At 42.8% G+C, this 23587-nt stretch overlaps 1 protein-coding gene across 3 annotated transcripts in view; it reads left to right on the forward strand.

The window, feature by feature from the left end:
- The window catches only part of VIPR1 (vasoactive intestinal peptide receptor 1), an 806458-nt gene that overhangs the window by 222217 nt on the left and 560654 nt on the right, over positions 1–23587 (forward strand). The gene's annotated exons all lie outside the window — the stretch shown is intronic.

Below are 23587 nucleotides of genomic sequence, written 5' to 3' on the forward strand. Positions count from 1 at the left end.
ATGGGTGTTACTGGGGGCGTTCCCAGCAACACCCATGGCCTTTTGACACTGCACCAGATTTACGAGAAATCGTAAATCTGAGGCAGTGCCAAAAGCTTCTGCCTCCCCAGGGGAGGCGTAAGGGAGGCGCAACGGGGTGAAATATCGTTTTTTTCTCCTCGTTTTTTCCTTTTTCTATGTGTGCTGCATTCTGCAGCACCCATACAAAGAGGAAAAACCTCTTGTGATTATTTTTGTACAGAAAGGTTTCCCTTCCTGTACAAAAATATTCATCTCCGCAACGCAGGCACCCTTGCACCATGGTGCCGAGGTGCCTGCGTTGGCGCAGGTAGCCCATTGTGCGCCGGGGCAGGGGAAAAGGACAGGAATGCGCCGCATTTTATAGATACGGCGCATCCCTGCCCTTTTCTTTTGCCGTAGGGAAGCGCAGCAGGAAGGCCTGCTGCGCTTCCTTACGGCAAAACCTCATAAATCTGCCCCTCTGTGTCTATATGAAGTAGATGCAAATGGCACTTTGCGAAACTTTGCCTTCAGATGAATATTTACAGGGTCGGACGTGGGGCTTAGGAAGGGTGAGTTTGCTACAAGATAATTGGCAGTGAGGCGGAAGGGGGTGGAGCGTGCAGAACCAGGGTGCAGTGAAAGGGATAAAGAGGCACACGATGGGCAAAAGAGGTGCAGAAGTAACTCGGCAAATGAGCAGCACTAACACGAAGTGAACCAAAGACTTTTGAAAAGTGCATATCATTCATCTAATTAACATTATAAAGTGTGCCCTCTGAACTCATAAGTCTACAAAGCCTACGTGCACAGCAGTTGTCCAGGATTTGTGGTAAAAAATCACAGACCCTATTCACTGGTCAGAATAAATATGATTTAGTCGTGGATTTTCCTTGCATCTATCTTAATATTTTTTTGATTAGGTTCCCACCAACTGCTTTCTATGCAACATCTTTCAATGTTTATACTGTGGAGACCCATCTCGAACCTGAAACCTGATCATATTCTGGGTGGTGTTTGTGTGGTTCTAGAAATTAAAGTGGTAGAATAAATGATTTTCAGCAGACTTAGGATATACATATGTCACAGAAGAATGTGGACAGGGCATTGCCCTGATGGACATCAAAGTTGGGCTGAAGTTGTGAGACATAGGAAAATACTTTGTGGTCTACTGAAACCAACCAATGGGAATGTGAAATACCACCCCCTATAGTCCAGACATGATCATCTGCACTTCACTATACCCCACCACAGTGCTAATGTTAAGGCCATCATAAGATCATCTTGAGATGACAGATGTTTCATAGCAAACTATTTTCCATCGAAGGAATGTTAATTTGAATTTAAGAGTATTATATTGTTTGTCTGCTTTCATAGCCAGGACAATCGCTATCAAACCCATTTGTATTCTATTATCTGCTTTGCAAGCAATTTTACCATCGACCAAAATTATAACACGAAGCTGATTTGACTAGAACAGTCTTACTCAAATGTAGGCCTGAGTTCCCCTCCAGGGGATCTCACAGGAGAAAGTAGACCAATCACACATCGGTTTACAGCATGTCCAAGTGCTGACCCTTACATGAAAGTTTTCCTCTGATGGATTGATATTTCCATAATTCAAGAAGAATGTGGATCATCCCACTCTTCAAAATGTGTAGTGTAAGCTCTCTTGAAGCATCATTCATTATTTTCAGTCCAGCAGTCTGTGTGTTTTTATGCAGTTGCACTGAATAAAGTGCATACATGTATCCGAGTCAGTACTGCAAAGCTCAGACACAAAGAGCAGTGGTTGCCTCTGTTTCAGAGCTGTGCTGTCTGCAGCTCGTGTACCGAATTATAGAAATCCGAGTTAAATTTATGTGATTTAGACAGTGCCAGCGCATACAAACAGGAGCACAACTGGGCTATGCGTGAGCATAAACGACCATGGTACCGCCCAGTTATGGAAAATTGTTCATTTTGAGTGTACCAATGTTATCCCCTAATAAAAAAAATATAGGAATTATACACAAAAAATTAGCAAGCTAGAGGACTATTTCATTTTTGTGTCTCCTTTTTTATGCCACTTAAGTAGCTGCTAAATCGCATTATGATGAAAGCACTTCGTGGCAGGTTTTCAAGCTGTTTATTAACCACTTTCCTCCATCCATTCCATCGTGTTTATTGATTGACTTGGTAGTTGCGTTCCCCCATTAATCCGAAATCAATTATTTCATCCTACGTATTAACTTATTCTTTTTAGGTCAGAAATTCGATTTGAATGTGTTATTTGAAATGTTAATGTGTTTCAGGCATTACTCTTGTGTGGTTGTTATTTTGTTATGATTGGATGATGGGATTTTCTGGTCAGTATGTTCTCTTGGTAGCTCGCCGCCAGGCAGTCAGTGTTTCTAAAACAGAACAGGGGCAACCCTCCTCAATATAGACCAGGGCATTAAACAATCTCAGAAGAACGCCGGTCCTTTTTAGGACTGCGTATGGATACACAATGCAGAAACAAGCCCAGTGGCAGAATACAATAGGACGGTTCAAGGATGCAATAGGGAAAAGAAGCAGGCGTACATTGGTTGTGTTGAAAAGTCAGAGTGGCACGGTCCCTTGTTCATTGTCTTACTGGCTGTGCATAGTGTAAAAGCCACCGTTTAATGTCACAATCATTTTCAGGGTTTCCAGGATAACAAATTAATGCAGTCCCATTTCTCTAAAAGGAGGCCATTTACTAACCCTAAAAATCTGAGTTAGTGCATGGGCTGCAGACAGCAAAGCTCAGAATCACAGGGTGATAATTGCCTCTTAGTGTTTCTGAGCTCTGCTGTCAGCAGATCAGTAAAAAACGAAAAGATTTTTTGAGTTAATGTATGCACTGTAGACACAAAAAAGAAAAACAAAGACCCCTTTTGCATCCGTGCAGTGCAGACAATGGGATCATGATAAGATCCTGGGGGGGTTCCCTTTTGCATATCTATCTATAAAAGACAAGTTCCCCACTGGTATGGACAGCTTTTCCTTGGATGGTTCTTTCCCATTAATATTTTAACCCAGAGAATTGCCAGAACATACACATGGATCAGAAGCCAGACATTTGTTTCAAACTCGTTTAGCTCTGAGAGAGCCTGTAAATAACAGCTTCTTCATTGGGAAACAGAACCAATGTGGGAACATGCATCGCAGTGAGGCACTCAACTGCCCCACTGGTACTGTTGCAAAGTATGCAAGCAGGCAATATCACAGCGTGAGGGTTACTCCCACAGTGGAAGCCTTCTTCTTCCTACACGCATCGGAAGACCATGACTGTCTCCCAGCAAAGACAACAAATATCCAAGACCACATGGACTGATACTGCTGCAAAGTATGCAAGCAGGCAATATCACAGAGTGAGAGTTACACACACAGTGGAAGCCTTCTTCTTCCTACACGCATCGGAAGACCATGATTGTCTCCCAGCAAAGACAAGAAATATCCAAGACCACATGGACTGGTACTGCTGCAAAGTATGCAAGCAGGTAATATCACGGAGTGAGAGTTACACCCACAGTGGAAGCCTTCTTCTCCCTACACGCATCGGAAGACCATGACTGTCTCCCAGCAAAGACAACAAATATCCAAGACCACATGGACTGGTACTGCTGCAAAGTATGCAAGCAGGCAATATCACAGAGTGAGGGTTACTCCCACAGTGGAAGCCTTCTTCTTCCTACACGCATTGGAAGACCATGATTGTCTCCCAGCAAAGACAAGAAATATCCAAGACCACATGGACTGGTACTGCTGCAAAGTATGCAAGCAGGCAATATCACAGAGTGAGAGTTACTCCCACAGTGGAAGCCTTCTTCTTCCTACACGCATCGGAAGACCATGATTGTCTCCCAGCAAAGACAAGAAATATCCAAGACCACATGGACTGGTACTGTTGCAAAGTATGCAAGCAGGCAATATCACAGCGTGAGGGTTACACCCACAGTGGAAGCCTTCTTCTTCCTACACACATTGGAAGACCATGATTGTCTCGCAGCAAAGACAAGAAATATCCAAGACCACATGGACTGGTACTGCTGCAAAGTATGCAAGCAGGCAATATCACAGAGTGAGAGTTACACACACAGTGGAAGCCTTCTTCTTCCTACACGCATTGGAAGAGCATGATTGTCTCCCAGCAAAGACAAGAAATATCCAAGACCACATGGACTGGTACTGCTGCAAAGTATGCAAGGAGGGAATATCTCAGAGTGAGAGTTACACCCACAGTGGAAGCCTTCTTCTCCCTACACGCATCGGAAGACCATGACTGTCTCCCAGCAAAGACAAGAAATATCCAAGACCACATGGACTGGTACTGCTGCAAAGTATGCAAGCAGGCAATATCACAGAGTGAGAGTTACACACACAGTGGAAGCCTTCCTCTCCCTACAAGCATCAGAAGACCATGATTGGCTCCCAGCAAAGACAAGAAATATCCAAGACCACATGGACTGGTACTGCTGCAAAGTATGCAAGCAGGCAATATCACAGAGTGAGGGTTACACCCACAGTGGAAGCCTTCTTCTCCCTACACGCATCGGAAGACCATGATTGTCTCCTAGCAAAGACAAGAAATATCCAAGACCACATGGACTGGTACTGTTGCAAAGTATGCAAGCAGGCAATATCACAGAGTGAGGGTTACTCCCACAGTGGAAGCCTTCCTCTCCCTACAAGCATCGGGACACCATGATTGGCTCCCAGCAAAGACAAGAAATATTCAAGACCACATGGACTGGTACTGTTGCAAAGTATGCAAGCAGGCAATATCTCAGAGTGAGAGTTACACACACAGTGAAAGCCTTCCTCTCCCTACAAGCATCGGAAGACCATGATTGGCTCCCAGCAAAGACAAGAAATATCCAAGACCACATGCACTTGTACTGCTACAAAGTATGCAAGCAGGCAATATCACAGAGTGAGAGTTACACCCACAGTGGAAGCCTTCTTCTCCCTACACGCATCGGAAGACCATGATTGTCTCCCAGCAAAGACAAGAAATATCCAAGGCCACATGGACTGGTACTGTTGCAAAGTATGTAAGCAGGCAATATCTCAGAGTGAGAGTTACACACACAGTGGAAGCCTTCCTCTCCCTACAAGCATCGGGAGACCATGCTTGGCTCCCAGCAAAGACAAGAAATATCCAAGACCACATGCACTGGTACTGCTGCAAAGTATGCAAGCAGGCAATATCACAGAGTGAGAGTTACACCCACAGTGGAAGCCTTCTTCTCCCTACACGCATCGGAACACCATGATTGGCTCCCAGCAAAGACAAGAAATATCCAAGACTACATGGACTGGTACTGTTGCAAAGTATGCAAGCAGGCAATATCACAGCGTGAGGGTTACACACACAGTGGAAGCCTTCTTCTCCCTACACGCATCGGAAGACCATGATTGTCTCTCAGCAAAGACAAGAAATAGCCAAGACCACATGCACTGGTACTGCTGCAAAGTATGCAAGCAGGCAATATCTCAGAGTGAGAGTTACACCCACAGTGGAAGCCTTCTTCTCCCTACACGCATCGGAAGACCATTACTGTCTCCCAGCAAAGACAAGAAATATCCAAGACCACATGGACTGGTACTGCTGCAAAGTATGCAAGCAGGCAATATCACAGAATGAGAGTTACACCCACAGTGGAAGCCTTCTTCTCCCTACACGTATCGGAAGACCATGACTGTCTCCCAGCAAAGACAACAAATATCCAAGACCACATGGACTGATACTGTTGCAAAGTATGCAAGCAGGCAATATCACAGAGTGAGGGTTACATCCACAGTGGAAGCCTTCTTCTCTCTACACACATCGGAAGACCATGATTGTCTCCCAGCAAAGACAAAAAATATCCAAGACCACATGGACTGGTACTGTTGCAAAGTATGCAAGCAGGCAATATCACAGAGTGAGAGTTACACACACAGTGGAAGCCTTCTTCTCCCCACACGCATCGGAAGACCATGATTGTCTCTCAGCAAAGACAAGAAATATCCAAGACCACATGCACTGGGACTGCTGCAAAGTATGCAAGCAGGCAATATCACAGAGTGAGCGTTACACCCACAGTGGATGCCTTCTTCTCCCTGCACGCATCGGAAGACCATGACTGTCTCCCAGCAAAGACAACAAATATCCAAGACCACATGGACTGATACTGTTGCAAAGTATGCAAGCAGGCAATATCACAGAGTGAGAGTTACACACACAGTGGAAGCCTTCCTCTCCCTACAAGCATCGGGAGACCATGATTGGCTCCCAGCAAAGACAAGAAATATCCAAGACCACATGGACTGGTACTGTTGCAAAGTATGCAAGCAGGCAATATCACAGAGTGAGAGTTACACACACAGTGGAAGCCTTCTTCTCCCTACACGCATCGGAAGACCATGATTGTCTCCCAGCAAAGACAAGAAATACCCAAGACCACATGGACTGGTACTGTTGCAAAGTATGCAAGCAGGCAATATCACAGAGTTAGAGTTACACACACAGTGGAAGCCTTCTTCTCCCTACACTCATCGGAAGACCATGATTGGCTCCCAGCAAAGACAAGAAATATCCAAGACCACATGGACTTGTACTGTTTCAAAGTATGCAAGCAGGCAATATCACAGCGTGAGGGTTACACACACAGTGGAAGTCTCCTTCTCCGTACACGCATTGGAAGACCATGATTGTCTCTCAGCAAAGACAAGAAATATCCAAGACCACATGCACTGGTACTGCTGCAAAGTATGCAAGCAGACAATATCACAGAGTGAGGGTTACACACACAGTGGAAGCCTTCTACTCCCTACACGCATCGGAAGACCATGATTGTCTCTCAGCAAAGACAAGAAATATCCAAGACCACATGCACTGGTACTGCTGCAAAGTATGCAAGCAGGCAATATCACAGAGTGAGAGTTACACACACAGTGGAAGCCTTCCTCTCCCTACAAGCATCGGGAGACCATGCTTGGCTCCCAGCAAAGACAAGAAATATCCAAGACCACATGGACTGGTACTGCTGCAAAGTATGCAAGCAGGCAATATCACAGAGTGAGAGTTACACCCACAGTGGAAGCCTTCTTCTCCCTACACGCATCGGAAGACCATGATTGTCTCCCAGCAAAGACAAGAAATATCCAAGACCACACGGACTGGTACTGTTGCAAAGTATGCAAGCAGGCAATATCACAGAGTGAGAGTTACACACACAGTGGAAGACTTCCTCTCCCTACAAGCATCAGAAGATCGATATTGTCTCCCAGCAAAGACAAGAAATATCCAAGACCACACGGACTGGTACTGTTGCAAAGTATGCAAGCAGGCAATATCACAGAGTGAGAGTTACACCCACAGTGGAAGCCTTCTTTTCTCTACACGCATCGGAAGACCATGATTGTCTCCCAGCAAAGACAAGCAATATCCAAGACCACATGCACTGGTACTGTTGCAAAGTATGCAAGCAGGCAATATCACAGTGGAAGCCTTCTTCTCCCTACATGCATCGGAAGACCATGATTGTCTCCCAGCAAAGACAAGCAATATCCAAGACTACATGGACTGGTACTGTTGCAAAGTATGCAAGCAGGCAATATCACAGCGTGAGGGTTACACACACAGTGGAAGCCTTCTTCTCCCTACACGCATCGGAAGACCATGATTGTCTCTCAGCAAAGACAAGAACTATCCAAGACCACATGCACTGGTACTGCTGCAAAGTATGCAAGCAGGCAATATCACAGAGTGAGGGTTACACACACAGTGGAAGCCTTCTTCTCCCTACACGCATCGGAAGACCATGATTGTCTCTCAGCAAATACAAGAAATATCCAAGACCACATGCACTGGTACTGCTGCAAAGTATGCAAGCAGGCAATATCACAGAGTGAGAGTTACACACACAGTGGAAGCCTTCCTACAAGCATCGGGAGACCATGCTTGGCTCCCAGCAAAGACAAGAAATATCCAAGACCACATGGACTGGTACTGCTGCAAAGTATGCAAGCAGGCAATATCACAGAGTGAGAGTTACACCCACAGTGGAAGCCTTCTTCTCCCTACACGCATCGGAAGACCATGATTGTCTCCCAGCAAAGACAAGAAATTTCCAAGACCACACGGACTGGTACTGTTGCAAAGTATGCAAGCAGGCAATATCACAGAGTGAGAGTTACACACACAGTGGAAGCCTTCCTCTCCCTACAAGCATCGGAAGACCATGATTGTCTCCCAGCAAAGACAAGAAATATCCAAGACCACACGGACTGGTACTGTTGCAAAGTATGCAAGCAGGCAATATCACAGAGTGAGAGTTACACACACAGTGGAAGCCTTCCTCTCCCTACAAGCATCAGAAGATCAAGATTGTCTCCCAGCAAAGACAAGAAATATCCAAGACCACACGGACTGGTACTGTTGCAAAGTATGCAAGCAGGCAATATCACAGAGTGAGAGTTACACACACAGTGGAAGCCTTCTTCTCCCTACACGCATCGGAAGACCATGATTGTCTCCCAGCAAAGACAAGAAATATCCAAGACCACACGGACTGGTACTGTTGCAAAGTATGCAAGCAGGCAATATCACAGAGTGAGAGTTACACACACAGTGGAAGCCTTCCTCTCCCTACAAGCATCGGAAGACCATGATTGTCTCCCAGCAAAGACAAGAAATATCCAAGACCACACGGACTGGTACTGTTGCAAAGTATGCAAGCAGGCAATATCACAGAGTGAGAGTTACACACACAGTGGAAGCCTTCCTCTCCCTACAAGCATCAGAAGACCATGATTGGCTCCCAGCAAAGACAAGAAATATCCAAGACCACATGGACTGGTACTGCTGCAAAGTATGCAAGCAGGCAATATCACAGAGTGAGGGTTACACCCACAGTGGAAGCCTTCTTCTCCCTACACGCATCGGAAGACCATGATTGTCTCCCAGCAAAGACAAGAAATATCCAAGACCACACGGACTGGTACTGTTGCAAAGTATGCAAGCAGGCAATATCACAGAGTGAGAGTTACACACACAGTGGAAGCCTTCTTCTCCCTACACGCATCGGAAGACCATGATTGTCTCCCAGCAAAGACAAGAAATATCCAAGACCACACGGACTGGTACTGTTGCAAAGTATGCAAGCAGGCAATATCACAGAGTGAGAGTTACACACACAGTGGAAGCCTTCCTCTCCCTACAAGCATCGGAAGACCATGATTGTCTCCCAGCAAAGACAAGAAATATCCAAGACCACACGGACTGGTACTGTTGCAAAGTATGCAAGCAGGCAATATCACAGAGTGAGAGTTACACACACAGTGGAAGCCTTCCTCTCCCTACAAGCATCAGAAGACCATGATTGGCTCCCAGCAAAGACAAGAAATATCCAAGACCACATGGACTGGTACTGCTGCAAAGTATGCAAGCAGGCAATATCACAGAGTGAGGGTTACACCCACAGTGGAAGCCTTCTTCTCCCTACACGCATCGGAAGACCATGATTGTCTCCCAGCAAAGACAAGAAATATCCAAGACCACACGGACTGGTACTGTTGCAAAGTATGCAAGCAGGCAATATCACAGAGTGAGAGTTACACACACAGTGGAAGCCTTCCTCTCCCTACAAGCATCAGAAGATCAAAATTGTCTCCCAGCAAAGACAAGATTTAATATGCAGGACCACATGGAATTCAGAAAGTTCATGAAGACTTAGATCTTTCCAAGATAATCCCACAACAACCAAACAGAACCACGAATTTCATTGTTCGCGCTGCATTGCCAAATGCGATGCAGCACGCGCAACAAAATTCGGGTTATTCATGTATTTGTTTACTTACCTCCGTTAGGCCTATTTCCATAGTTTACTACCCCCACTCTGCTCCACCCCCGCCCTGCCTCAACTCCCTGCAGCACTCCCACCACCGGCCGCTACTGGATACAACTACCACTCTGATCCTCATGAACACTGGAACACTGCCCACAAAGACCACATCAGAGGCACGCACACTTCCATCAAAGCATACACATGGAGTAACACCTCGTCTGGGTATGAGGGGTACTATAGACACATTTAAAATACAACACCATACAGAAATATTAATGTGTTAGCCCCAGTTTGGTACTGAGACAACACTGCTCCTTCAAATGCTAGATGATTTGCAGCATTTTTCTGGTTTTGATAAGCTAACTGGATAGATATGAGAGTGAACATTTAAAAAAATATCTCTGTTCAGCATACCGGACTTGTGCTGAAGAGCCTTCAACACAAATCCATGAGTTGAACATTTTGACATCTATTTCACTGACACAGTGAACACTTAAGCACAGAAAATCCCTTCCATCTGTGAGCCATTTTATATAAATGGTACATATTATTAGAATTATCAGTGTTGAACTTTTACTCCGAATACTGGCTTCCCAGGGGCAAAGGCAATTATTCAATGACATTTCCAATGAATTTTTTTTCCGCTCACAAACCATTCAAAATCTTGTTTTTGCATCGGTCGCGCCAAGAAAATGTCACCTTTGCCCTGGACAGGCAGTAAAAATTGCAATGCAAAATTAAACTCCTATCAGAAAGATTTAGCAAGAAATATTAATAATCATATTTGCATCTAGGGCTTCATAACGTATTACTGAAGCTTCAAAGCGCTGTAAATAAAATACAGTAATATTACCCACTCAAATCATGTCTCTCAAAGTACCGATTCAGAAGAATGGAAGGCTGAGTTTGCCTCGTCCATATCCGACTTCGTGGTCTTCAGGTCACTGAAGCTAGCAGCAGGGAGTGTAAAGTCACTGAGGGGCTTATTTATGAGCCCCTTAAGACACATTTGCGCTGCCGTTGTGTCACTTTTCATGATGCAGCTTTGGCCTAAACAATGTGCCACGTTGCACCATATTTACAAGGTGACGCATCTAGGCAGATGCGTCATCTTGTAAAGCCCTGCGCCACATTATACCTGCATCAGGTATAATGTATGCAGGGTGGGTATTCCCACGCAACAAAGCCTCAAAGGAGTGGTCCAATGAAATCTCTCAGATTTCACTGCGCCACTTCTAGGATGCCACTGCGTCAAAACCTTACGCCTGCCTCATAGCAGGTGTAAGGGCGATGCAGTGCTATGTGTGTGGGCCTGCCTCATGCATTGCTGGAGTTGCGCCATGCTTGCGACACAACTCTTGCAATGCATGACTTTTGCGATTACAGATACATCAGTATTCCTGGCATATCTCTCACTCCTTACGTCATGGAATGTTGTACAGTAAATACGGCGCATCCATCGTGTCGCAAGGAGGGCGCAGTGAAAACTGTTGCATCGCTGTTTTCACCCAGCAGTGCAACAGTTTTAATAAATTAGCCCCTGAATCTTCTGCATTATTCCTTTAGATATAACTTAATACAGCCGAAAGAAATGACAATAATACACACTTCACAAAAATAGTTTTTATTTAAAGAGCCATTTAATTCTATTAATCAGATCCCCATTATGATGTTGCTCGACCCATTTATCGGTGTCAGGAGCCATATCTATCCTGGGAGTGTCTCATGGTCGGACTGGGACCGAAAATAGGCCCAGGTGCCAAAATAAAAATGCCCCCTACAAGTGAATTAAATTCCTAAAAAAGTGTCCTGTGTTTGCAAATTTGGGCAGTAGTGACTTATAAAGACAATCTGTTTAAGTGTCTTGCCAGGTATGGAAAAATGCATGGATGTGTAGTTGCTACACCCAATATTTGTTTTAATATCAGCGAAATCAACAGTAAAAAAAAGCCCAGCAGGCCACAAATAAAAACGACCCACACACAGACCTGTCAGCTCGAGGGCACTGCCTGACTTCTCTATAGGCCAGTCCAACCCTGGAGGGTTTCAGGCGCCATTTTACCTTACCCAGCCCCACCCCCACTGCAGCAGAACTGTGAAAGAAACAAAACCTCCCCAAAGTCCTTATCTTGGGCAAGCAGACGCTGATTTGCATAGCTTTCTACCTTTCCCTGCAACACAGTTCTACCACCGGCCATTTTATCAAATGTGCTCCTGTTTTCATTATTTCAGATGTGTCTGAATTTGAAAAGAATCTCCCGGAAGTACAGATTCGCCTTCAGACACAAATAACCTCATTTGGGCTCCTTTGATGGCAATTCGCTTGAGAAAGAGCCCCACATGCCTCTGCTTTCAGATTAATGTAAAGAGCTGCCATGCTTCTATTTAATCGACGGCCCAGTCGGGCGGTGTAAGATGTGCCTGTGTTTTTTTGCTGTCTTCCCCGAGCCGCAGGACAGTGTGTCAAAATTCATACTCATCATAGTTAATTGCAACGCTATTGTAATCTTTGTCTTCAGGAGGTGTGTGTGCTGACGAGTGGAGAACCTCAACCACAGAGCTATCGTTCAATATGACACTCTTACAAAACTTTACAAACTTATCAACAGTATTCAGAAAATTATGGGCCACATGCATCGAGCATTTTTGTGTTCACAAATGGCCCGATTAGCAGAATCGATCGGCCAGTTTGTAAACGCAAAAAATGCTTTTCACGTGTATCAAACTCTATTTTGCGATTCCGTAACCTGTCACCGATTCGCAAAATGGGTTTGCGATTCGCTTTTTGGAAGGGGTGTGTTTAGGGCATCCCTTCTAAATAGCGAATCCTTATGGTATGTATGAATATTTGTGACCGCGAGTGCAGTCGCAAAACATTCACATTTTGCCACCTGCTTTAAGTAGGTTGTAACCCATTCCCAAATGGGAAGAGGTCCCCAAGGGACCCCTTCCCTTTTGGAAATGGCAATGAAAAAGATTTTTTTAGAGCAGGCAATGGTCTCATGGAAAATACATTTTTTCTTTTTTTTTAAACGCAACCCATTTTCCTTTATGGAAAACAGGCTGCATTAAAAAAGAAGATTGCTTGATTTTAAATCAATCACGTACATGGTGGTCTGCTGACCCCAGCAGGCCACTGTCCCCGTGAATTTAGCGATTCCTAGGGGTCCCAAATTGCGATTTACCTGAGGTAGGTCGATTTGCGACCCACTAGGAATCGCTATATGAAACTCATGGAGTTTTATAAATTGGAAATAGCAATTACCTAATTACGATTCTCAGAAAATCGCAATTAGGTTATCGCTATTTCCAAATTTGATACATGTGGCCCTATATCAGCAGGTAACAATGGTAACAGAAATGCCGGCTAGGGGTACTGCTCTGCCTAGGGGTGTGCGAAGTTCACGTAATTTCGTTTTGCCTAATTATGTTAAAATCCCCCAAAAGTACGCAAAATTGCTCCACATTTTTTAATTTGAAACAATTTTCCCGTAAGGATGTATTTTGCATTAAAAATATAGCGTAAATAAAAAACTGATAACGAAAATACTGATAACACATTCTGGTTCCTATTTCCGTGCCACCGCCGTAAAATTTAGATGGAAAGATGACAAAATTGCACCACATGGCAGGAAATTTGTGTAATATGGATAACGTGAAATTACGCGAGATTATGCTGGCATAATAAGAAACTTCACCCGATCTCTCACTGTTTTGCCCAAACAAATGAGTAGATGCGGTGTGGACCGATTCGCTGGTGACACCTTAGGCCAGTCCATCTTTTTAATCTTTAGCAACCTGTGATTTTGGTTTGCTCTTTCAGTAATGGGCTATAACATTCCACCATACAAAGTGTTATTGGCTAAAAAACATTCAAGACTGAATGCAGTTGTCACACATGACGTGGGGCTCTTGGAAGCTGTGAACATGGATGTGCCTTCCTTGTTGTGGTGGCAAGAGTGTGGCGTCAGCATGAACAATTGTACAGAGGAACACTGGCTCCTCAGCTGCCAGAAAGGAAGCCAACATGAGATTAGACTATTTCGCCCCAACATGCCATCAATTACATAGACTTCCCATAAAATAACTCATTCGCTTTAGGTCCCTCCTCATTTTCTGCATAACATTGCGCAGACAAAAAAAGCTGATCTGACTACAAAGTATTCTTACTCTCAAGAATATGATCTGCAAGAAAATCCACAACCTTACAAGAAGTCTCTTGACATTAGAAAATAAGTTGAGGAGACAAACTCTATTAAATCGATTGAGTCGCTTCCACTTGCCACAAATGCCAGTGATGCTGCAAACTGATTAACAAAAGACACACAATTGATGGACGGAATGCAGAACAAATCAAAACATTCACCCCCAGTCAAGAGATCTGGGTTAAATCCATCATTCTTTTGCTCACCATGCCACCCCAGTTTAGACCTGGCCATATGCAAATCAGTCTTGATCCTGCGCCTCATGGGAACAGTCCAGCCCGAACTGCCAAGCCAGGTCCTCCCTGGACCGGAAACAAGCATCCTAGGACCGGTTTCGGGGTTTCACCCCTCTTCAGCCAGGATAGCTTGACTCCAGTGGCATGGAGACCACAGGACCCACGTCTGGGCATACCTGCAAACCGATTAACACCGGCTGACATTTGAAAACTGATGACAATAGACATCCCTTAAAAGGATTTCATAACCAAACTCTGATCCAGTACATTAGGCATTAGTCCTTTTGACCACGCTCCGTATTTCCATGAAATGCCCAAAATGCTGAAAAACAAAACGATGATGAACGTCATGAATGGACTGTTATTTATTAAGCCACACACAGGGTTCATTGTCGTAGCGTAACCTTTCCTTTTACTTTGTTGATCTGTGTGATCGAAATAAAGTATTTGACTGACTGATTTAGCATGCTAAAAGATCTAGCTGGTAATATGGTGGTCAACACATTCCGCTAGAAGAGAGGTGTGATAAGAGTGTCATGGGTTCTAACATGAGCAAAGAAAATGGGACACCCAGATCTGTGGTTGGGCCGTGAAGACAAAAATAGTGGTGCAGTGGGCCCCTGATACCTGTGCGCCCTGGTTCCACTGCACCAGAAGAAGGAGCAGACTAATACCATCCAGAGTATAATGTGCGGCATTACACTATCAGTTTTTTCCTCCTACTGAAACTGACCAAATGCTTTAAAACCAAGTACTGCAGCAGAACATTTCAGGTATCTGATTGTCTGACTTAGCCCATTAGCTAAACCAGTGCACAGAATGTTATGGCAAAGAAACTTACCAATGGGTTTGCCAATCGCTTCTATACCGTTCTGAGATTCTTGTAAAGCGCATAGCTACCCGAAGGCCTCCCAGCGCTAGAAAGTCAATTATGAGGAAGTTGGTCAGACACAAACTAAACTCCCGGTGAAAAATTCGATCTGACAGCCTGGTGGAGGACTGAGATGATTCTGCCCCTAGGACAGCTACTTTCCCTAAGCAGTTGAACTTCTCTTGGGGGTGGAGGGGTTCTGTCATGGGTCTGGTGGCTCAGTGGACTAATGTGTCCACTGCAGGGTCCTGTGTCCAACCTCATGGTCACAGGTTCAAATCTTGGCAGGTCCACTCAGCCTTCCATCCATCTGAGGTCAATAAAATAAGTACCGTTGGGTAACAATAAACATCAGTTATTCAGTGCCAAAATACCTACAGGTGAACGTGCATTTTACAAATACATATGTTATGTTATCACTCCTTGCACTCAAAGGCGCATTGCAGGCCACTCCTTTTAACTACTTCTTTAATGCTTTACTTCCTCACTTAAGGGACGATTTTGTTTTGCAGTTCTCCACCCACAGATGAAAATTGAACAGCAGTCGTGAAACATCAGTTTGGCCATGGTGGTGTTTTACTTTATGTTTGTTCCACTTTCTTTGCTCAGTGGTGAATACATGATCCCTATGTGATAGCTGAGTGATTAGCATAACGTTTCAATGCACTTCTGTAATTTTTCAGCCATTATTTATCATTTACAGGCTGTGAAGGTAATTGCAGAGTCAGACACTGTTGTGCCTCCCTAAAATGGGGCAGATGCTTCTGCTAGGGGACTTGCACCCTCCAGCCGCAAGGAGACTTCTGTAACAAAATCCAGTATGTTACTCCATTGTAAATCAGTTTTCCCTAGAGGCCACACTAGTTTACATAAACACTATTTTTTAATACATACACACTCAATTTACTAATACTTATACACCCTCTCGAATGTAGAAAGCCTCATGAGTGTATATGTTGTCCAGTGTTGAGCTGTTTATTCCAACTGTACCTTCCAGTGAAGTGCATGAAATTCTTTAAAAATGGCCCAAACATACAAAGAATTCATGCAATGCAGTGCAAGTTGCTGCACTGCGTTGTATTAAAGAGAGAGAGTAGACCAGCGCCATATGACATACAGGTTGACGTTCTAACGTACGACAACCAACCACCTGATCGTAGCTGCCGGGCCCCTGGTAGCAGCTGGGTGTGCTTATGTCCCGCCATCTTCCTTTTCGTCCTCCCTTGTCCACTGAGCCAGACAGGCCTGCCCAAATTTGCCTCACTGAAGCCTGCCTTTTGCTAGTGGACGCCGGCCTGCCCCCCCATCCGCCAGCAGCTTTTGGTGCTGTACAACTGTGCTTCTGCCCCATACGATCCTGCAGCGTTTAGCTCATTGACAGAGCGGCACTGGCGTCTGCAGAAAGTGGACTTCCTTGGTCCCAGGGCAAACCCCAACTACAGCAATGGAGGCTATTGGCAGATGAGGTGAGGTGGGGTCAATGGGGCACTTAGTGTTCGCTGTGCCCTATGAGCGCTGATTGCTGTCCCAGTGCATTGTGGACACAGCTGGCGGGGTGTGAGAGAGTGGCACGATGATGTAGAAGGCTTTTTTGGGAGTGGTGGCCTCTTAAGCACTGGTAACAAGGCGGCAATAAGTGGGCAGGGGAAGGTGGCACGAAGACAGCCCCAGTGTGGCTCGAGGGATTCCCCACAAGCGGCTGATAGATGACCAATTTGATCTCTACAATGCGAGCTTTCCTTCAGCCTAGATTGCAGGGACTGTAGGGTGTAGTGGAGTGACACTATCAAGGAGGCCACCTACTGCTGATGTTTATTCTTGACAGAAGATAAAAAACTGGTAGAAGACTACCTCCAGAGGGATAGGGTCCTTGATATAATACACTTGGAAACCTCTTCCTGCAACTTCAGCTCAGTATATCCGGCAAGCATCAAGCGCTAATTGCTGAATTTAACAGGGCCGGTTTCTGTTCCCAGTCCGGCCCTGAGGAGGACGAATCTGCCTTTAAAAGAGAAGATGCTCAGAGAATGCCATTGTAACCTACCTGAGCCTGTTAATATAAACAATTCTTCAACTAAAAATAATAAACAATTCTGATCAAAGAAAAGGAAGTGTATAAGTTAAAAAGGGTGCAAGGAAAATCCAATTCTCTGAGCCCTCTAAAGTTGCTGAAATCCTGAAGAATGGTATGGGTCAATTAAATAGGGATCTTCAGCCCTAGGTCTCAATTTATGTTACTGTTCCCTAGCTAAAGTCATTGGTAGTAATGATTACTTTCTTTGTAGGGGCATAGATGTTGTCCTCTTGTTTCCATTGAAGAGCAACCCTCCATCTAGTATAACTGCATTAAAATCAGGAGCAGGTTTCAACATGATTTCACATCACACCACTAAAGAAGCAATTTCTCTATCGGAAGGGCAACATACTATAGTTACCCTGGCTCTCTCTGGGAGATTGGTGACTATTCTTTCCCCTGGGTAACCCGTCCCTTGCATCTCAATTGTAGGAATCTTACCGTTAGTACTGGCTGGCCAAATGCTTCAGTTATCGGTCGTTATCTCATAGATTCCGATCTCAACCCTGATACTGGTTAAGTAGTGTCTCCTGGAATATGGGGGTGGGGGGCACTTAATGATCAACTTAAAATTAACACTTCTCTCCAGCTTGAAGGTGAGCATGATTATTCACAAGACATGGTACCTGATTCACAAATGTCTTCCGCCCTCGAAGACCTTTCTCAGTGAGCCTACAGAGGACCTACATTCTATGCCTAGCAGCCTCCTAGAAAAATACTCTTATTGGATCAAATTATTCATTAGACAGAAGAAAGAGCCATCTAGGCTGACCATTCTAACTAAGCAAAATTATTTCAATGCATATAATCATCTAGATCCTAAAATGATTATTAGCGACATGGGTAGGGTCTTCAATCAGATTATTAGATGCCAATTTCCGCTCTACTCTACAGTAATTGGCAAAATAATGAAGCCCTTAAAGAAAAAAGAAAGAGACTTAGAGCAGCCTACAAGCAAAAGCAAGCTGATTTAAAATGGATTGCTGTAGTCTCTAAAAACACTAGGAAGTGTTTGTCCCTGGTAGCGGAAGCTTGTGAAAATAGGAAAGCATCTACTCTATTGCCTATCAACAGTACAACTTGGGTGCAGTATTTATATGAACTGCAAGCCACCAATGACACAACTGCCGATACAGTTACCTTGTTGAATGCTTATAAGGGTAATTATACCTGTCAATATGGCCCCCCTTTAGCACCCTTGATAAAAACTTTTATCCTGAAATCCCGTTAATCAAGTGCAATGGGGCCAGATGAGAATCAGATCTGGGTTATAAAAAAACAGAATCCTCACTCTGGTCCCTGTTTCGTGCTCAGATCTTTACATTCTGGATGAGCAGGGTGCAGTTGTCCCTTCTTGGAAAGGCAGTCATGTTGTACCCCCTTATAAAAAAGGCAAGGGAGCCTCCCCCAGTAGTTACTGTAAAATAGCACTTTTAGATGCCACGGGTAAGGTTTTTGCTAAAGGTTTATTGGTCCACATGCTAGTTTGGGTGGCTGATATGGGTGTTCTTTCAAGGGAATAAGCAGGCTTTAGGTTTAACTGTGCTGCCCTGGATAATATTTAAATGATCTAGGAGCATATTTAAATTATCCAGACTATCACAGAAAAGTACATAAAGACAAAAGGGTTAATTTTTCTATGCGGCGTATCCTCTACTCTCTACTCCACTTAATTTTGGCCTTGCATTCTGCCACGTGGTTCCAACTGCTCTTGAGAGGTAATCAAGTAAGACATTAAAAAATAATGGGTTGAAACGTGGTTGACTTCTTGTTCTCTCTGTATGTAATAAACGTACCCAAAGTGCTCTCTTCATATATTGGAGACCCCGCCCCTCGCCTCCTAAATGCAGATTTGATGCCTAAGGGACATCAGAAAAGCTTAGATCTCCTTTAAAACATTTGCAGAACATGTTTTAAAAATATATATATCTAAAAGTAAAATACTAATATTTAAAGGCAAACATCACATGGTATTTGGAGAAGGAAATTCTTGAGGTGGACAAGTCCTATGTATACCAAGGGAAAATCTTTAGTTCCAATTTATAAGACAGTAACCATATAGCCCACTTACACTCTAAAGCAATAGGCTGAGAGCATTGTTTAATGGCCATGATGGTACTAATATTTCCTTTTTAATTCAGCTATATAGTTAAAAAATCTCATCATCCCTGTTATATGTGACAGAGGTCTTGCCAATTGATAACTGGCTCTTTAAGAACTCCGTGGAGGGTAAACTCCTATGCAGATTATGTAACTTGCATAATTTAGATTGAACGTCCACTCTTTGGTTAGAACTACGTCTTGTAAGTACTTTTGTCCTGAGCCTTGCCGCAGCTTTACGTTGAGGCTTCAAATTGATTCAATCTGATGCCACCTCCCTGTGGAGGTTACTCTGGAGGTACATTTTTACTAAGCAATGGCAGGACAATATTTGTATGTGGCACTAGAATCTATGTGCATGTCAGAGCTTTAGGTTTTTTTCTTAAAAAACCCACATCCAGTATTGAGCATGGAATTAGATATGGTTTCCTGTCATACAAATGGTAGATATGATATAGTACGTGCTTCCTGTAATATGAAGAGGACATAACCATACTGAAATGGAACATAGAGAAAACAATTTGATACTTGATGCTCCCAGTTAGACTTAATATATGTACCGATTAAAGAATATTACATGAGCTTGGGAAATAATTAGGAGACAGAAGTAAACATGCAATTTTTTCACTCAGATAATCCACAATTGTGATCATGTGATCTTTGTATGCCCCACTCTGCACACACTGCGTGTAAAGTACTTACATTCGCTGTTTACCCACAATATTATTTGTACTGTAGATAATGCATGTGTAATTTTATATAATCCAGAAAATGAAATGAGCTGTTACACGATTTTTACATTTTTAAAAATATTATTTTAAAACTATATTGAGGTTGTTTTGAATTCTGTTTTTATGGAATTTTATTACCAGCTTTATTATGCTTTAAGACAAAAAGAGAACAGGAGTAAACCCGTTAACCCAGTTGAGACCGGGTAATTATTGTAACAAAAAAACAACGTCTTAACAGGTAAATCAAGCAGGGGGACTGGTTTAAAAAGTGTATCAATCACATAGCACAGGAAAGGAACAAGGGAGACCAAAAGAGAGTAAGAAGATTGTTATTTGCATATAGAGGCACAGAATTACAACTAAATTGCAGTAACCATAACAATCAGATGTGCACCGGAAGTGTTGTGGTGAATAAACGGCGCAGTGACACAGGTGATTAAGGAACAACGTGAGGCGGCGCAAAGGAATAATAAGGTAATCAGTGAAGGTCAAACAAAGTATTTACAATCACAAAACATAATTTCATTGTTTGTGGTGACCCATAAAGATGCCGCAATTTGGTGTTGTAGAGTCGACGGCGTTTCGACCTTTCTAACTTGAGGTCATCATCAGGACGATGGTTGCACGATTCAATTTGGGGTGCTCTGTTGGCATTCAATGTGGGGATGGGGAAACACTTCACTCGTCCCTGACCGCGTCTGGATTTATTCCTGCTCCCGTAGCCCTTCACGGAGCGCGTACACTCATTGGACTTAACCCGCCGCCCCCCAAGCCTAATTTTCTGAGCGCTGCCCTCCATTGCACTCGCTCGTCCCCACAACGTTGGACTTGCCACCTCCAACCTCCTCCCGCATTTAATTGCTTCATCAAACCACTTCGCCTTCTGGGTTCCAGACGTGTAGGATCCATCTCCCGGATTTTTTTCCCCTCCACCACGTTGTTCCTTAATCACCTGTGTCACTGCGCCGTTTATTCACCACAACACTTCCAGTGCACATCTGATTGTTATGGTTACTGCAATTTAGTTGTAATTCTGTGCCTCTATATGCAAATAACAATCTTCTCACTCTCCTTTGGTCTCCCTTGTTCCTTTCCTGTGCTATGTGATTGATACACTTTTTAAACCAGTCCCCCCGCTTTAATATGCTTTGGCACAGTAGGCAGTGTGCAATATCTTTTTCTTGTTTCAGGACAAAGGAGTGAGATGTATGCACAGGTATAAATGACTGATTATTATAAATAATTTGCTATGTATTTTGCAATTTTAAAAAGCATTTGTCAATATTGAAATTATTATTGTTTTAAGAGTATTGCTTACTGTTAATGGATTGATGTAAAAGAGGGGTGTCATAGTTTTAAAATTTGTGTTGTCTCAATTTTGGGACAAAAACAATTAAGGATTTTGTAATTTACCAAGATATGGTGCAGTTTTCGTCTCTCCCTGCCCCGGTATACTTTAGGCCCAAAACACACACCTTTGAGCCATAGTGCAAGGGTGTGTGCGTACTATAAGGAATAGCTTTTGTACTGGAAGAGCACATTCTTTTACAAAAACTATCCTTTAACTCGTTACCTGCTTTGTTGTGTTATGTATAATGCACCATGCATGCAAAGTAGGGAAAATGAGGAGAAATGAAAACATATCTCACAAGGAGGCGTAAGATTTTGGTGCAAATCCCTGTCTATTACTGTGTAAGTTAGGAGTTTGCTTCAAACCCCATGGGTGATTGCTTCAAAACCTGTGAGAGGTTGCATGGGAACATCCATGTACCACCCATCAAAAGACCCGGCTGACAAAAAGTATTCCAAAGCTGCGCATAAGGCAACTTTGTGTTACTTTGTGAAACTGCATTGGATAGTAAATCCCAGCAAAACCCGATGCACAATGTTAGTAAATCTGGACGAACATGTCTGATTCAGTTTGCAGGTGGACTTAATACACAAATTTTATGTTTGTAAATATTCGTTGTCATTCACTAAATGCCTACCATATTCCTAATTTTATTCTTGAAATATGTTTTTAATATCAATAATATACTGCTTGTTCTTCTAACATATCCGGCCATGGGCGAGCGCCTTCACTTTTCTCTGTCTCTAATAAGTCAATGATTGAGCCAGAGGTGATGCACAGAACAAATGTCACGTCATTTTTTTCAAATCTTTTTATTGAATTTTTGTATTACAAACAAACGGATTGAGGAAAGCTTTGTACAAACCAAACATAGATTATTCCCTAGATCACTACAAATAGTGCTTCCGCACACAAGAAAGGGATTCAGAGCAAGTTAGCTGGAGCGCCGTCAGAGGCTTTGGGGGGGACTTAGACAAGGAACAAACGCAGAACACAAGGAACGCTAACTATATCATCAGGAACTCCGTTTTGTTTATGTATTTAAGTATTAGAAGTTTCATAAGGTTCATACTAGGCCCAGCACAAGGTTGGGAAAGAGCTGTACATACAAAGTATCAGAATCAATCTCTTTGCAATATATATATTATATTATAATGTATTTATCTATCTCTCTCTCTCTCTATCTATCAATCTTAAATACCCTATAATTAGAATGTATATATCATTGCAAATAAAATTGAAAATATATAAAATAACTAACACATAAACACTAATTATTATATAATTAAAATATGGCCCACTCAAACCCCCAATAAGCTAAACAACCAGTAATTACAATTTAATACATAATGTTAAAAAACTTAAACATTTAAACAATAACAATTAAAATGTATAACAATTACCGTGCTATTTAATAAATATGAATATGTAACTAGAAAATACTGTCACTTAATCCCCCAATAAATCCAACAGCTTAAAACATTACATTACTATAACATAGTTTCAAAAAAATTATAAATTTAACAGAAACATATAAAAGAAAAATATAATCAATATAGCAAACACCATCATTAAAAACAATATTAAACTAACCAATGTTTTAAGCATTAATTATTGCAGTAAAATAGTACAAAATTATGTCCTTACCTTAAATATTTTGATTGACAGAATTTTAGCAGCCACTACGACAATATTATGTTCAGACAATATGTTTGACTTGATATTTACGTGACATACCCTTTTCTTATGTCTCTAAAATTAAGTGTGAAGTTATGCATTCGTTTGACATATATATTCAAACTATCAATTGAATAATCTCTTTTATTTGTAGGTTTTTTCCCTTCCTTTCCCTTCACTTGTCTTCTCTTCCCACCATTCATTCATTCTTTCTTTCTTTCTTTCTTTCTTTCTTTCTTTCTTTCTTTCTTTCTTTCTTTCTTTCTTTCTTTCTTTCTTTCTTCCCTATAGTTCTGTATTGCTTCTATTGATATCCTCGTTTCTTGCAGAGTTTTTTTTCGTTGATTCTTTGTAAGGTTGTAGTGTGCATTTATATCATCCTATAATGAGCTTCAACCATATTTATTCAAAATTAATGTATCTATCTGATTTATAGATTTGTACCAATGTCAACATTGTGTTATACAGCTGTAGTCTGAACAGCAAGTGATATTTATAGTTCA

This window comes from Triturus cristatus, chromosome 10, assembly GCF_964204655.1.
Source record: "Triturus cristatus chromosome 10, aTriCri1.1, whole genome shotgun sequence".
Classification (NCBI taxonomy): Eukaryota; Metazoa; Chordata; class Amphibia; order Caudata; family Salamandridae; genus Triturus; species Triturus cristatus.